This window comes from Somniosus microcephalus, chromosome 19 (genome assembly GCF_052327205.1).
Source record: "Somniosus microcephalus isolate GS21.2 chromosome 19, FLI_Smic_1.0, whole genome shotgun sequence".
NCBI lineage: Eukaryota > Metazoa > Chordata > Chondrichthyes > Squaliformes > Somniosidae > Somniosus > Somniosus microcephalus.
Window position 1 is genome coordinate 79,209,001 of NC_141005.1, and position 16,435 is coordinate 79,225,435.

The window sequence follows — 16,435 nt, forward strand, 5'->3', positions numbered from 1 at the left end:
GCAAGAGAGAGTCCCATACCCGGAGAGAGCGAGAGAGAGAGTCCCATACCTGGAGAGAGCGAGAGAGAGTCCCATGCCTGGAGAGAGCGAGAGAGAGTCCCATACCTGGAGAGAGCGAGAGAGAGTCCCATACCCGGAGAGAGCGAGAGAGAGCGAGAGAGAGTCCCATACCCGGAGAGAGCGAGAGAGAGTCCCATACCCGGAGAGTGCGAGAGAGAGTCCCATACCCGGAGAGAGCGAGAGAGTCCCATACCTGGAGAGAGCGAGAGAGAGTCCCATACCCGGAGAGAGCGAGAGAGAGTCCCATACCTGGAGAGAGCGAGAGAGAGTCCCATACCCGGAGAGAGCGAGAGAGAGTCCGATACCTGGAGAGAGCGAGAGACAGTCCCATACCTGGAGAGAGCGAGAGAGAGTCCCATACCTGGAGCGAGCGAGAGAGAGTCCCATACCTGGAGAGAGCGAGAGAGTCCCATACCTGGAGAGAGCGAGAGACAGTCCCAAACCTGGAGAGAGCGAGAGAGAGTCCCATACCGGGAGAGAGCGAGAGAGAGTCCCATACCTGGAGAGAGCGAGAGAGAGTCCCATACCCGGAGAGAGCGAGAGAGAGTCCCATACCTGGAGAGAGCGATAGAGAGTCCCATACCCGGAGAGAGTGAGAGAGAGAGTCCCATACCCGGAGAGAGCGAGAGAGAGTCCCATACCCGGAGAGAGCGAGAGAGAGTCCCATACCTGGAGAGAGCGAGAGAGAGTCCTATAGCTGGAGAGAGCGAGAGAGAGTCCCATACCCGGAGAGAGCGAGAGAGAGTCCCATACCCGGAGAGAGCGAGAGAGAGTCCCATACCCGGAGAGTGCGAGAGAGAGTCCCATACCTGGAGAGAGCGAGAGAGAGTCCCATACCCGGAGAGAGCGAGAGAGAGTCCTATAGCTGGAGAGAGCGAGAGAGAGTCCCATACCCGGAGAGAGCGAGAGAGAATCCCATACCTGGAGAGAGCGAGAGAGAGTCCCATACCTGGAGAGAGCGAGAGAGAGTCCCATACCCGGAGAGAGCGAGAGAGAGTCCCATACCTGGAGAGAGCGAGAGAGAGTCCCATACCTGGAGAGAGCGAGAGAGAGTCCCATACCTGGAGAGAGCGAGAGAGAGTCCCATACCTGGAGAGAGCGAGAGAAAGTCCCATACCCGGAGAGAGCGAGAGAGAGTCCCATACCTGGAGAGAGCGAGAGAAAGTCCCATACCCGGAGAGAGCGAGAGAGAGTCCCATACCCGGAGAAAGCGAGAGAGAGTCCCATACCCGGAGAGAGCGAGAGAGAGTCCCATACCCGGAGAGAGCGAGAGAGAGTCCCATACCTGGAGAGAGCGAGAGAGAGTCCCATACCCGGAGAAAGCGAGAGAGAGTCCCATACCCGGAGAGAGCGAGAGAGAATCCCATACCCGGAGAGAGCAAGAGAGAGTCCCATACCTGGAGAGAGCGAGAGAAAGTCCCATACCCGGAGAGAGCGAGAGAGAGTCCCATACCCGGAGAGAGCGAGAGAGAGTCCCATACCTGGAGAGAGCGAGAGAGAGTCGCATACCCGGAGAGAGCGAGAGAGAGTCCCATACCCGGAGAGAGCGAGAGAGAGTCCCATACCCGGAGAGAGCGAGAGAGAGTCCCATACCTGGAGAGAGCGAGAGAGAGTCCCATACCCGGAGAGAGCGAGCGAGAGTCGCATAGCCGAAGAGAGCGAGAGAGAGCCCCATACCTGGAGAGAGCGAGAGAGAGTCCCATACACGGAGAGAGCGAGAGAGAGTCCCATACCTGGAGAGAGAGAGAGAGAGAGTCCCATAACTGGAGAGAGCGAGAGAGAGTCCCATACCCGGAGAGAGTGAGAGAGTCCCATACCCGGAGAGAGCCCCATACCCGGAGAGAGCGAGAGAGAGTCCCATAGCTGGAGAGAGCGAGAGAGAGTCCCATACCCGGAGAGAGCGAGAGAGAGAGAGTCCCATACCTGGAGAGAGCAAGAGAGAGTCCCATACCCGGAGAGAGCGAGAGAGAGAGTCCCATACCTGGAGAGAGCGAGAGAGAGTCCCATGCCTGGAGAGAGCGAGAGAGAGTCCCATACCTGGAGAGAGCGAGAGAGAGTCCCATACCCGGAGAGAGCGAGAGAGAGCGAGAGAGAGTCCCATACCCGGAGAGAGCGAGAGAGAGTCCCATACCCGGAGAGTGCGAGAGAGAGTCCCATACCCGGAGAGAGCGAGAGAGTCCCATACCTGGAGAGAGCGAGAGAGAGTCCCATACCCGGAGAGAGCGAGAGAGAGTCCCATACCTGGAGAGAGCGAGAGAGAGTCCCATACCCGGAGAGAGCGAGAGAGAGTCCGATACCTGGAGAGAGCGAGAGACAGTCCCATACCTGGAGAGAGCGAGAGAGAGTCCCATACCTGGAGCGAGCGAGAGAGAGTCCCATACCTGGAGAGAGCGAGAGAGTCCCATACCTGGAGAGAGCGAGAGAGAGTCCCATACCTGGAGAGAGCGAGAGAGAGTCCCATACCCGGAGAGAGCGAGAGAGAGTCCCATACCTGGAGAGAGCGAGAGAGAGTCCCATACCTGGAGAGAGCGAGAGAGAGTCCCATACCTGGAGAGAGCGAGAGAGAGTCCCATACCTGGAGAGAGCGAGAGAAAGTCCCATACCCGGAGAGAGCGAGAGAGAGTCCCATACCTGGAGAGAGCGAGAGAAAGTCCCATACCCGGAGAGAGCGAGAGAGAGTCCCATACCCGGAGAAAGCGAGAGAGAGTCCCATACCCGGAGAGAGCGAGAGAGAGTCCCATACCCGGAGAGAGCGAGAGAGAGTCCCATACCTGGAGAGAGCGAGAGAGAGTCCCATACCCGGAGAAAGCGAGAGAGAGTCCCATTCCCGGAGAGAGCGAGAGAGAATCCCATACCCGGAGAGAGCAAGAGAGAGTCCCATACCTGGAGAGAGCGAGAGAAAGTCCCATACCCGGAGAGAGCGAGAGAGAGTCCCATACCCGGAGAGAGCGAGAGAGAGTCCCATACCTGGAGAGAGCGAGAGAGAGTCGCATACCCGGAGAGAGCGAGAGAGAGTCCCATACCCGGAGAGAGCGAGAGAGAGTCCCATACCCGGAGAGAGCGAGAGAGAGTCCCATACCTGGAGAGAGCGAGAGAGAGTCCCATACCCGGAGAGAGCGAGCGAGAGTCGCATAGCCGAAGAGAGCGAGAGAGAGCCCCATACCTGGAGAGAGCGAGAGAGAGTCCCATACACGGAGAGAGCGAGAGAGAGTCCCATACCTGGAGAGAGAGAGAGAGAGAGTCCCATAACTGGAGAGAGCGAGAGAGAGTCCCATACCCGGAGAGAGTGAGAGAGTCCCATACCCGGAGAGAGCCCCATACCCGGAGAGAGCGAGAGAGAGTCCCATAGCTGGAGAGAGCGAGAGAGAGTCCCATACCCGGAGAGAGCGAGAGAGAGAGAGTCCCATACCTGGAGAGAGCAAGAGAGAGTCCCATACCCGGAGAGAGCGAGAGAGAGAGTCCCATACCTGGAGAGAGCGAGAGAGAGTCCCATGCCTGGAGAGAGCGAGAGAGAGTCCCATACCTGGAGAGAGCGAGAGAGAGTCCCATACCCGGAGAGAGCGAGAGAGAGCGAGAGAGAGTCCCATACCCGGAGAGAGCGAGAGAGAGTCCCATACCCGGAGAGTGCGAGAGAGAGTCCCATACCCGGAGAGAGCGAGAGAGTCCCATACCTGGAGAGAGCGAGAGAGAGTCCCATACCCGGAGAGAGCGAGAGAGAGTCCCATACCTGGAGAGAGCGAGAGAGAGTCCCATACCCGGAGAGAGCGAGAGAGAGTCCGATACCTGGAGAGAGCGAGAGACAGTCCCATACCTGGAGAGAGCGAGAGAGAGTCCCATACCTGGAGCGAGCGAGAGAGAGTCCCATACCTGGAGAGAGCGAGAGAGTCCCATACCTGGAGAGAGCGAGAGACAGTCCCAAACCTGGAGAGAGCGAGAGAGAGTCCCATACCTGGAGAGAGCGAGAGAGTCCCATACCTGGAGAGAGCGAGAGAGAGTCCCATACCTGGAGAGAGCGAGAGAGAGTCCGATACCCGGAGAGAGCGAGAGAGAGTCCGATACCTGGAGAGAGCGAGAGAGAGTCCCATACCCGGAGAGAGCGAGAGAGAGAGAGTCCCATACCCGGAGAGAGCGAGAGAGAGTCCCATACCCGGAGAGAGCGAGAGAGAGTCCCATACCTGGAGAGAGCGAGAGAGAGCGAGAGAGAGTCCCATACCTGGAGAGAGCGAGAAAAAGTCCCACACCTGGAGAGAGCGAGAGAGAGTCCCATACCCGGAGAGAGCGAGAGAGAGTCCCATACCTGGAGAGAGCGAGAGAGAGTCCCATACCCGGAGAGAGAGAGTGAGAGAGAGAGTCCCATACCCGGAGAGAGCGAGAGAGAGCGTCCCATACCCGGAGAGAGCGAGAGAGAGAGTCCCATACCCGGAGAGAGCGAGAGAGAGAGTCCCATACCCGGAGAGAGCGAGAGAGTCCCATACCTGGAGAGAGCGAGAGAGAGTCCCATACCCGGAGAGAGCGAGAGAGAGTCCCATACCTGGAGAGAGCGAGAGAGAGTCCCATACCCGGAGAGAGCGAGAGAGAGTCCCATACCCGGAGAGAGCGAGAGAGAGTCCCATACCCGGAGAGAGCGAGAGAGTCCCATACCTGGAGAGAGCGAGAGAGAGTCCCATACCTGGAGAGAGCGAGAGAGAGTCCGATACCCGGAGAGAGCGAGAGAGAGTCCGATACCTGGAGAGAGCGAGAGACAGTCCCATACCTGGAGAGAGCGAGAGAGAGTCCCATACCTGGAGCGAGCGAGAGTCCCATACCTGGAGAGAGCGAGAGAGTCCCATACCTGGAGAGAGCGAGAGACAGTCCAAAACCTGGAGAGAGCGAGAGAGAGTCCCATACCTGGAGCGAGCGAGAGAGAGAGTCCCATACCTGGAGAGAGCGAGACAGAGAGTCCCATACCCGGAGAGAGCGAGAGGGAGAGAGTCCCATACCTGGAGAGAGCAAGAGAGAGTCCCATACCCGGAGAGAGCGAGAGAGAGAGTCCCATACCCGGAGAGAGCGAGAGAGAGTCCCATACCTGGAGAGAGCGAGAGAGAGTCGCATACCCGAAGAGAGCGAGAGAGAGTCCCATACCTGGAGAGAGCGAGAGAGAGTCCCATACCCGGAGAGAGCGAGACTCCCATACCCGGAGAGAGCGAGCGTGAGAGTCCCATACCTGGAGAGAGCGAGAGAGAGTCCCGTACCCGAAGAGAGCGAGAGAGAGTCGCATTCCTGGAGAGAGCGAGAGAGAGTCCCATACCTGGAGAGAGCGAGAGAGAGTCCCATACCTGGAGAGAGCGAGAGAGAGTCCCATGCCTGGCGAGAGTGAGAGAGAGTCCCATACCCGGAGAGAGCGAGAGAGAGTCCCATACCTGGAGAGAACAAGAGAGAGTCCCATACCTGGAGACAGCGAGAGAGAGTCCCATACCCGGAGAGAGCGAGAGAGAGTCCCGTACCTGGATAGAGCGAGAGAGAGTCCCATACCCGGAGAGAGAGAGTCCCATACCCGGAGAGAGCGAGAGAGAATCCCAGACCTGGAGAGAGCGAGAGAGAGTCCCATACCCGGAGAGAGCGAGAGAGAGTCCCATACCTGGAGAGAGCGAGAGAGTGCGAGAGAGAGTCCCATACCTGGAGAGAGCAAGAGAGAGTCCCATACCCGGAGAGAGAGAGTCCCATACCCGGAGAGAGAGAGTCCCATACCCGGAGAGAGAGAGTCCCATACCCGGAGAGAGAGAGTCCCATACCCGGAGAGAGAGAGTCCCATACCCGGAGAGAGAGAGTCCCATACCCGGAGAGAGAGAGTCCCATACCCGGAGAGAGAGAGTCCCATACCCGGAGAGAGAGAGTCCCATACCCGGAGAGAGAGAGTCCCATACCCGGAGAGAGAGAGTCCCATACCCGGAGAGAGAGAGTCCCATACCCGGAGAGAGAGAGTCCCATACCCGGAGAGAGAGAGTCCCATACCCGGAGAGAGAGAGTCCCATACCCGGAGAGAGAGAGTCCCATACCCGGAGAGAGAGAGTCCCATACCTGGAGAGAGCGAGAGAGAGTCCCATACCCGGAGAGAGCGAGAGAGAGTCCCATACCCGGAGAGAGCGAGAGAGAGTCCCATACCCGGAGAGAGCGAGAGAGAGTCCCATACCCGGAGAAAGCGAGAGAGAGTCCCATACCCGGAGAGAGCGAGAGAGAGTCCCATACATGGAGAGAGCGAGAGACAGTCCCATACATGGAGAGAGCGAGAGAGAGTCCCATACCTGCAGAGAGCGAGAGAGAGTCCCATACCTGCAGAGAGCGAGAGAGAGTCCCATACCCGGAGAGAGCGAGAGAGTGTCCCATACCCGGAGAGAGCGAGAGAGCGTCCCATACCCGGAGAGAGTGAGAGTCCCGTACACGGAGAGAGCGAGAGTGAGAGTCCCGTACCCGGAGAGAGCGAGAGAGAGTCCCGTACCCGGAGAGAGCGAGAGAGAGTCCCATGCCTGGCGAGAGCGACAGAGAGTCCCATACCCGGAGAGAGCGAGAGAGAGAGTCGCATACCCGGAGAGAGCGAGAGAGAGTCCCATACCCGGAGAGAGCGAGAGAGAGTCCCATACCCGGAGAGAGCGAGAGAGAGTCCCATACCCGGAGAGAGCGAGAGAGAGTCCCATACCCGCAGAGAACGAGAGAGAGTCCCATACCCGGAGAGAGCGAGAGAGAGTGCCATACCCGGAGAGAGCGAGAGAGAGTCCCATACCCGGAGAGAGCGCGAGAGAGAGTCCCATACCCGGAGAGAGCGAGAGAGAGTCCCATACCCGGAGAGAGAGAGTCCCATACCCGGAGAGAGAGAGTCCCATACCTGGAGAGAGCGAGAGAGAGTCCCATACCCGGAGAGAGCGAGAAAGAGTCCCATACCCGGAGAGAGCGAGAGAGAGTCCCATACCCGGAGAGAGCGAGAGAGAGTCCCATACCCGGAGAAAGCGAGAGAGAGTCCCATACCTGGAGAGAGCAAGAGAGAGTCCCATACATGGAGAGAGCGAGAGAGAGACCCATACCCGGAGAGAGCGAGAGAGAGTCCCTTACCCGGAGAGAGAGAGTCCCGTACCTGGAGAGAGCGAGAGAGAGTCCCGTACCTGGAGAGAGCGAGAGAGAGTCCCGTACCCGGAGAGAGCGAGAGAGAGTCCCGTACCCGGAGAGAGCGAGAGTCCCATACCTGGAGAGAGCGATAGAGAGTCCCATACCCGGAGAGAGCGAGAGAGAGAGTCCCATACCCGGAGAGAGCGAGAGAGAGAGTCCCATACCCGGAGAGAGCGAGAGAGAGTCCCATACCCGGTGAGAGCGAGTGTCCCATACCTGGAGAGAGCAAGAGAGCGTGCCATACCCGGAGAGAGCGAGAGTGAGTCCCATACCTGGAGAGAGCGAGAGAGAGTCCCATTCCTGGAGAGAGCGAGAGAGAGTCCCATACCTGGAGAGAGCGAGAGAGAGTCCCATACCTGGAGAGAGCGAGAGAGAGTCCCATACCTGGAGAGAGCGAGAGAGAGTCCCATACCTGGAGAGAGCGAGAGAGAGTCCCATGCCTGGCGAGAGTGAGAGAGAGTCCCATACCTGGAGAGAGCGCGAGAGAATCCCATACCCGGAGAGAGCGAGAGAGAGTCCCATACCTGGAGAGAGCGAGAGAGAGTCCCATACCTGGAGCGAACGAGAGAGAGTCCCATACCCGGAGAGAGCGAGAGAGAATCCCATACCTGGAGAGAGCGAGAGAGAGTCCCATACCTGGAGAGAGCGAGAGAGAGTCCCATACCTGGAGAGAGCGAGAGAGAGTCCCATACCCGGAGAGAGTCCCATACCCGGAGAGAGTCCCATACCCGGAGAGAGTCCCATACCCGGAGAGAGAGAGTCCCATACCCGGAGAGAGAGAGTCCCATACCTGGAGAGAGCGAGAGAGAGAGTCCCATACCTGGAGAGAGCGAGAGAGAGTCGCATACCCGAAGAGAGCGAGAGAGAGTCCCATACCTGGAGAGAGCGAGAGAGAGTCCCATACCCGGAGAGAGCGAGAGAGAGTCCCATACCGGGAGAGAGCGAGAGAGAGTCCCATACCGGGAGAGAGCGAGAGAGAGTCCCATACCTGGAGAGAGCGAGAGAGAGTCCCATACCCGGAGAGAGCGAGAGAGAGTCCCATACCTGGAGAGAGCGATAGAGAGTCCCATACCCGGAGAGAGTGAGAGAGAGAGTCCCATACCCGGAGAGAGCGAGAGAGAGTCCCATACCCGGAGAGAGCGAGAGAGAGTCCCATACCTGGAGAGAGCGAGAGAGAGTCCTATAGCTGGAGAGAGCGAGAGAGAGTCCCATACCCGGAGAGAGCGAGAGAGAGAGTCCCATACCTGGAGAGAGCGAGAGAGAGTCCCATACCTGGAGAGAGCGAGAGAGAGTCGCATACCCGAAGAGAGCGAGAGAGAGTCCCATACCTGGAGAGAGCGAGAGTGAGTCCCATACCCGGAGAGAGCGAGAGAGAGTCCCATACCCGGAGAGAGCGAGAGAGAGTCCCATACCCGGAGAGAGCGAGAGAGAGTCCCATACCCGGAGAGTGCGAGAGAGAGTCCCATACCCGGAGAGTGCGAGAGAGAGTCCCATACCCGGAGAGTGCGAGAGAGAGTCCCATACCCGGAGAGAGCGAGAGAGAGTCCCATACCCGGAGAGAGCGAGAAAGAATCCCATACCCGGAGAGAGCGAGAGAGAGTCCCATACCTGGAGAGAGCGAGAGAGAGTCCCATACCCGGAGACAGCGAGAGAGAGTCCCATACCTGGAGAGAGCGAGAGATAGTCCCATACCTGGAGAGAGCGAGAGAGAGTCCCATACCTGGAGAGAGCGAGAGAGAGTCCCATACCCGGAGAGAGCGAAAGACAGTCCCATACCCAGAGAGAGCGAGAGAGAGAGAGTCCCATACCTGGAGAGAGCAAGAGAGAGTCCCATACCCGGAGAGAGCGAGAGAGAGTCCCATACCTGGAGAGAGCGAGAGAGAGTCGCATACCCGGAGAGAGCGAGAGAGAGTCCCATACCTGGAGAGAGCGAGAGAGAGTCCCATACCCGGAGAGAGCGAGAGAGAGTCCCAAACCCGGAGAGTGCGAGAGAGAGTCCCATACCCGGAGAGTGCGAGAGAGAGTCCCATACCTGGAGAGAGCGAGGGAGAGTCCCATACCCGGAGAGAGCGAGAGAGAATCCCATACCCGGAGAGAGCGAGAGAGAGTCCCATACACGGAGAGAGCGAGAGAGAGTCCCACACCTGGAGAGAGCGAGAGAGAGTCCCATACCCGGAGAGAGCGAGAGAGAGTCCCATACCCGGAGAGAGCGAGAGAGAGTCCCATACGCGGAGAGTGCGAGAGAGAGTCCCATACCCGGAGAGTGCGAGAGAGAGTCCCATACCCGGAGAGAGCGAGAAAGAGTCCCATACCCGGAGAGAGCGAGAGAGAGTCCCATACCCGGAGAGAGCGAGAGAGAGAGTCCCATACCTGGAGAGGGCGAGAGCGAGTCCCATACCCGGAGAGAGCGAGAGAGAGTCCCATACCCGGAGAGAGCGAGAGAGCGTCCCATACCCGGAGAGAGCGAGAGAGAGTCCCATACCTGAAGAGAGCGAGAGAGAGTCCCATACCTGGAGAGAGCGAGAGAGAGTCCCATACCTGGAGCGAGCGAGAGAGAGTCCCATACCTGGAGAAAGCGAGAGAGAGAGAGTCCCATACCTGGAGAGAGCGAGAGAGCGAGAGAGAATCTCATACCTGGAGAGAGCGAGAGAGAGTCCCATACCCGGAGAGAGCGAGAGAAAATCCCATACCTGGAGACGGCGAGAGAGAGTCCCATACCTGGAGAGAGCGAGAGAGAGTCCCATACCTGGAGAGAGCGAGAGAGAGTCCCATACCCGGAGAGAGCGAGAGAGAGTCCCATACCCGGAGAGAGTCCCATACCTGGAGAGAGAGAGTCCCATACCTGGAGAGAGCGAGAGAGAGTCCCATACCTGGAGAGAGCGAGAGAGAGTCCCATACCTGGAGAGAGTGAGAGAGAGTCCCATACCTGGAGAGAGCGAGAGAGTGTCCCATACCTGGAGAGAGCGAGAGAGAGTCCCAAACCTGGAGAGAGCGAGAGACAGTCCCATACCTGGAGAGAGCGAGAGACAGTCCCATACCTGGAGAGAGCGAGAGAGAGAGTCCCATACCTGGAGAGAGCGAGAGAGAGTCCCATACCTGGAGAGAGCGAGAGAGAGAGTCCCATACCTGGAGAGAGCGAGAGAGAGTCCCATACCTGGAGAGAGCGAGAGAGAGTCGCATACCCGAAGAGAGCGAGAGAGAGTCCCATACCCGGAGAGAGCGAGAGAGAGAGTCCCATACCTGGAGAGAGCGAGAGAGAGTCCCATACCTGGAGAGAGCGAGAGAGAGTCGCATACCCGAAGAGAGCGAGAGAGAGTCCCATACCCGGAGAGAGCGAGAGTGAGTCCCATACCCGGAGAGAGCGATAGAGAGTCCCATACCTGGAGAGAGCGAGAGAGAGTCCCATACCCGGAGAGAGCGAGAGAGAGTCCCATACCCGGAGAGTGCGAGAGAGAGTCCCATACCCGGAGAGTGCGAGAGAGAGTCCCATACCCGGAGAGAGCGAGAGAGAGTCCCATACCCGGAGAGAGCGAGAAAGAATCCCATACCCGGAGAGAGCAAGAGAGAGTCCCATACCTGGAGAGAGCGAGAGAGAGTCCCATACCCGGAGACAGCGAGAGAGAGTCCCATACCTGGAGAGAGCGAGAGAGAGTCCCATACCCGGAGAGAGCGAGAGAGAGTCCCATACCCGGAGAGAGCGAGAGAGAGTCCCATACCTGGAGAGAGCGAGAGAGAGTCCCATACCCGGAGAGAGCGAGAGAGAGTCCCATACCCGGAGAGAGCGAGAGAGAGTCCCATACCCGGAGAGAGCGAGAGAGAGTCCCATACCCGGAGAGTGCGAGAGAGAGTCCCATACCCGGAGAGTGCGAGAGAGAGTCCCATACCTGGAGAGAGCGAGAGAGAGTCCCATACCTGGAGAGAGCGAGAGAAAGTCCCATACCCGGAGAGAGCGAGAGAGAGTCCCATACCCGGAGAGAGCGAGAGAGAGTCCCATACCCGGAGAGAGCGAGAGAGAATCCCATACCCGGAGAGAGCAAGAGAGAGTCCCATACCTGGAGAGAGCGAGAGAGAGTCCCATACCCGGAGACGGCGAGAGAGAGTCCCATACCTGGAGAGAGCGAGAGAGAGTCCCATACCCGGAGAGAGCGAGCGAGAGTCGCATACCCGGAGAGAGCGAGAGAGAGTCCCATACCCGGAGAGAGGGAGAGAGAGTCCCATAACTGGAGAGAGCGAGAGAGAGTCCCATACCCGGAGAGAGTGAGAGAGAGAGTCCCATACCCGGAGAGAGCCCCATACCCGGAGAGAGCGAGAGAGAGTCCCATACCCGGAGAGAGCGAGAGAGAATCCCATACCCGGAGAGAGCGAGAGAGAGTCCCATACCTGGAGAGAGGGAGAGAGAGTCCCATACCCGGAGAGAGGGAGAGAGAGTCCCATACCCGGCGAGAGCGAGAGAGAGTCCCATACGTGGAGACAGCGACAGAGTGTCCCATACCTGGAGAGAGCGAGAGAGAGTCCCATACCCGGAGAGAGCGAGAGAGAGTCCCATACCTGAAGAGAGCGAGAGAGAGAGTCCCATACCTGGAGAGAGCGAGAGAGAGTCCCATACCCGGAGAGAGCGAGAGAGAGAGAGTCCCATACCTGGAGAGAGCGAGAGAGAGTCCCATACCCGGAGAGAGTGAGAGAGAGTCCCATACCTGGAGAGAGCGAGAGAGAGTCCCATACCTGGAGAGAGCGAGAGAGAGTCCCATACCCGGAGAGAGCGAGAGAGAGTCCCATACCCGGAGAGAGCGAGAGAGAGTCCCATACCCGGAGTGAGCGAGAGAGAGTCCCATACCCGGAGAGAGCGAGAGAGAGTCCCATACCCGGAGAAAGCGAGAGAGAGTCCCATACCTGGAGAGAGCGAGAGAGAGTCCCATACCCGGAGAGAGCGAGAGAGAGTCCCTTACCCGGAGAGAGAGAGTTCCATACCCGGAGAGAGCGAGAGAGAGTCCTGTAGCTGGAGAGAGCGAGAGAGAGTCCCATACCTGGAGAGAGCGAGAGAGAGTCCCATACCCGGAGAGAGCGAGAGAGAGTCCCATACCCAGAGAGTGCGAGAGAGATTCCCATACCCGGAGAGTGCGAGAGAGAGTCCCATACCCGGAGAGAGCGAGAGAGAGTCCCATACCCGGAGAGAGCGAGAGAGAGTCCCATACCCGGAGAGAGCAAGAGAGAGTCCCATACCTGGAGAGAGCGAGAGAGAGTCCCATAACCGGCGAGAGCGAGAGTCCCATACCTGGAGACAGCGAGAGAGTGTCCCATACCTGGAGAGAGCGAGAGAGAGTCCCATACCGGGAGAGAGCGAGAGAGAGTCCCATACCCAGAGAGAGTCCCTTACCCGGAGAGAGAGAGTCCCATACCCAGAGAGAGCGAGAGAGAGTCCCGTACCCGGAGAGAGCGAGAGAGAGTCCCGTACCCGGAGAGAGCGAGAGAGAGTCCCATACCTGGAGAGAGCGAGAGAGAGTCCCATACCTGGAGAGAGCGAGAGAGAGTCCCATACCTGGAGAGAGCGAGACAGAGTCCCGTACCCGGAGAGAGAGAGAGAGAGAGAGTCCCATACCCGGAGAGAGAGAGAGAGTCCCATACCCGGAGAGAGCGAGAGAGAGTCCCATACCCGGAGAGAGCGAGAGAGAGTCCCATACCTGGAGAGAGCGAGAGAGAGTCCCATACCTGGAGAGAGCAAGAGAGAGAGTCCCATACCTGGAGAGAGCAAGAGAGAGAGTCCCATACCTGGAGAGAGCGAGAGTCCCATACCTGCAGAGAGCGAGAGTCCCATACCCGGAGAGAGCGAGAGAGAGAGTCCCATACCCGGAGAGAGCGAGAGAGAGAGAGTCCCATACCCGGAGAGAGCGAGAGAGTCCCATTCCTGGAGAGAGCGAGAGAGAGTCCCATACCCGGAGAGAGCGAGAGCGAGAGAGAGAGTCCCATACCCGGAGAGAGTGAGAGAGAGAGTCCCATACCCGGAGAGAGCGAGAGAGAGAGTCCCATACCCGGAGAGAGCGAGAGAGAGTCCCATACCCGGAGAGAGCGAGAGAGAGTCCCATACCCAGAGAGAGTCCCTTACCCGGAGAGAGAGAGTCCCATACCCGGAGAGAGCGAGAGAGAGTCCCGTACCCGGAGAGAGCGAGAGAGAGTCCCGTACCCGGAGAGAGCGAGACAGAGTCCCGTACCCGGAGAGAGAGAGAGAGAGCGAGTCCCATACCCGGAGAGAGAGAGAGAGTCCCATACCCGGAGAGAGCGAGAGAGAGTCCCATACCCGGGGAGAGCGAGAGAGAGTCCCATACCTGGAGAGAGCGAGAGAGAGTCCCATACCTGGAGAGAGCAAGAGAGAGAGTCCCATACCTGGAGAGAGCAAGAGAGAGAGTCCCATACCTGGAGAGAGCGAGAGTCCCATACCCGGAGAGAGCGAGAGAGAGAGTCCCATACCCGGAGAGAGCGAGAGAGAGAGAGTCCCATACCCGGAGAGAGCGAGAGAGTCCCATTCCTGGAGAGAGCGAGAGAGAGTCCCATACCCGGAGAGAGCGAGAGCGAGAGAGAGAGTCCCATACCCGGAGAGAGCGAGAGAGAGAGTCCCATACCCAGAGAGAGCGAGAGAGAGAGTCCCATACCCGGAGAGAGCGAGAGAGAGTCCCATACCCGGAGAGAGCGAGAGAGCGTCCCATACCCGGAGAGAGAGAGAGTCCCATACCCGGAGATAGCGAGAGAGAGTCCCATACCCGGAGAGAGCGAGAAAGAGTCCCATACCCGGAGAGAGCGAGAGAGAGTCCCATACCCGGAAAAAGCGAGAGAGAGTCCCATACCCGGAGAGAGCGAGAGAGATTCCCATACCCGGAGAAAGCGAGAGAGAGTCCCATACCTGGAGAGAGCAAGAGAGAGTCCCATACCCGGAGAGAGCGAGAGAGAGTCCCATACCCGGAGAGAGCGAGAAAGAGTCCCATACCTGGAGAGAGCGAGAGAGAGTCCCATACCCGGAAAGAGCGAGAGAGAGTCCCATACCCGGAGAGAGCGAGAGAGAGTCCCATACCCGGAGAAAGCGAGAGAGAGTCCCATACCTGGAGAGAGCAAGAGAGAGTCCCATACATGGAGAGAGCGAGAGAGAGTCCCTTACCCGGAGAGAGCGAGAGAGAGTCCCTTACCCGGAGAGAGCGAGAGAGAGTCCCATACCTGAAGAGAGCGAGAGAGAGAGTCCCATACCTGGAGAGAGCGAGAGAGAGTCCCATACCCGGAGAGAGCGAGAGAGAGAGAGTCCCATACCTGGAGAGAGCGAGAGAGAGTCCCATACCCGGAGAGAGTGAGAGAGAGTCCCATACCTGGAGAGAGCGAGAGAGAGTCCCATACCTGGAGAGAGCGAGAGAGAGTCCCATACCCGGAGAGAGCGAGAGAGAGTCCCATACCCGGAGAGAGCGAGAGAGAGTCCCATACCCGGAGTGAGCGAGAGAGAGTCCCATACCCGGAGAGAGCGAGAGAGAGTCCCATACCCGGAGAAAGCGAGAGAGAGTCCCATACCTGGAGAGAGCGAGAGAGAGTCCCATACCCGGAGAGAGCGAGAGAGAGTCCCTTACCCGGAGAGAGAGAGTTCCATACCCGGAGAGAGCGAGAGAGAGTCCTGTAGCTGGAGAGAGCGAGAGAGAGTCCCATACCTGGAGAGAGCGAGAGAGAGTCCCATACCCGGAGAGAGCGAGAGAGAGTCCCATACCCAGAGAGTGCGAGAGAGATTCCCATACCCGGAGAGTGCGAGAGAGAGTCCCATACCCGGAGAGAGCGAGAGAGAGTCCCATACCCGGAGAGAGCGAGAGAGAGTCCCATACCCGGAGAGAGCAAGAGAGAGTCCCATACCTGGAGAGAGCGAGAGAGAGTCCCATAACCGGCGAGAGCGAGAGTCCCATACCTGGAGACAGCGAGAGAGTGTCCCATACCTGGAGAGAGCGAGAGAGAGTCCCATACCGGGAGAGAGCGAGAGAGAGTCCCATACCCAGAGAGAGTCCCTTACCCGGAGAGAGAGAGTCCCATACCCAGAGAGAGCGAGAGAGAGTCCCGTACCCGGAGAGAGCGAGAGAGAGTCCCGTACCCGGAGAGAGCGAGAGAGAGTCCCATACCTGGAGAGAGCGAGAGAGAGTCCCATACCTGGAGAGAGCGAGAGAGAGTCCCATACCTGGAGAGAGCGAGACAGAGTCCCGTACCCGGAGAGAGAGAGAGAGAGAGAGTCCCATACCCGGAGAGAGAGAGAGAGTCCCATACCCGGAGAGAGCGAGAGAGAGTCCCATACCCGGAGAGAGCGAGAGAGAGTCCCATACCTGGAGAGAGCGAGAGAGAGTCCCATACCTGGAGAGAGCAAGAGAGAGAGTCCCATACCTGGAGAGAGCAAGAGAGAGAGTCCCATACCTGGAGAGAGCGAGAGTCCCATACCTGCAGAGAGCGAGAGTCCCATACCCGGAGAGAGCGAGAGAGAGAGTCCCATACCCGGAGAGAGCGAGAGAGAGAGAGTCCCATACCCGGAGAGAGCGAGAGAGTCCCATTCCTGGAGAGAGCGAGAGAGAGTCCCATACCCGGAGAGAGCGAGAGCGAGAGAGAGAGTCCCATACCCGGAGAGAGTGAGAGAGAGAGTCCCATACCCGGAGAGAGCGAGAGAGAGAGTCCCATACCCGGAGAGAGCGAGAGAGAGTCCCATACCCGGAGAGAGCGAGAGAGAGTCCCATACCCAGAGAGAGTCCCTTACCCGGAGAGAGAGAGTCCCATACCCGGAGAGAGCGAGAGAGAGTCCCGTACCCGGAGAGAGCGAGAGAGAGTCCCGTACCCGGAGAGAGCGAGACAGAGTCCCGTACCCGGAGAGAGAGAGAGAGAGAGCGAGTCCCATACCCGGAGAGAGAGAGAGAGTCCCATACCCGGAGAGAGCGAGAGAGAGTCCCATACCCGGGGAGAGCGAGAGAGAGTCCCATACCTGGAGAGAGCGAGAGAGAGTCCCATACCTGGAGAGAGCAAGAGAGAGAGTCCCATACCTGGAGAGAGCAAGAGAGAGAGTCCCATACCTGGAGAGAGCGAGAGTCCCATACCCGGAGAGAGCGAGAGAGAGAGTCCCATACCCGGAGAGAGCGAGAGAGAGAGAGTCCCATACCCGGAGAGAGCGAGAGAGTCCCATTCCTGGAGAGAGCGAGAGAGAGTCCCATACCCGGAGAGAGCGAGAGCGAGAGAGAGAGTCCCATAC

General features: G+C 58.7%; 1 protein-coding gene across 1 annotated transcript in view; it reads left to right on the plus strand.

Annotated features, from left to right (window-relative positions):
* Nucleotides 1-16,435, plus strand: part of adora2aa (adenosine A2a receptor a) — a 148,644-nt gene that overhangs the window by 43,063 nt on the left and 89,146 nt on the right.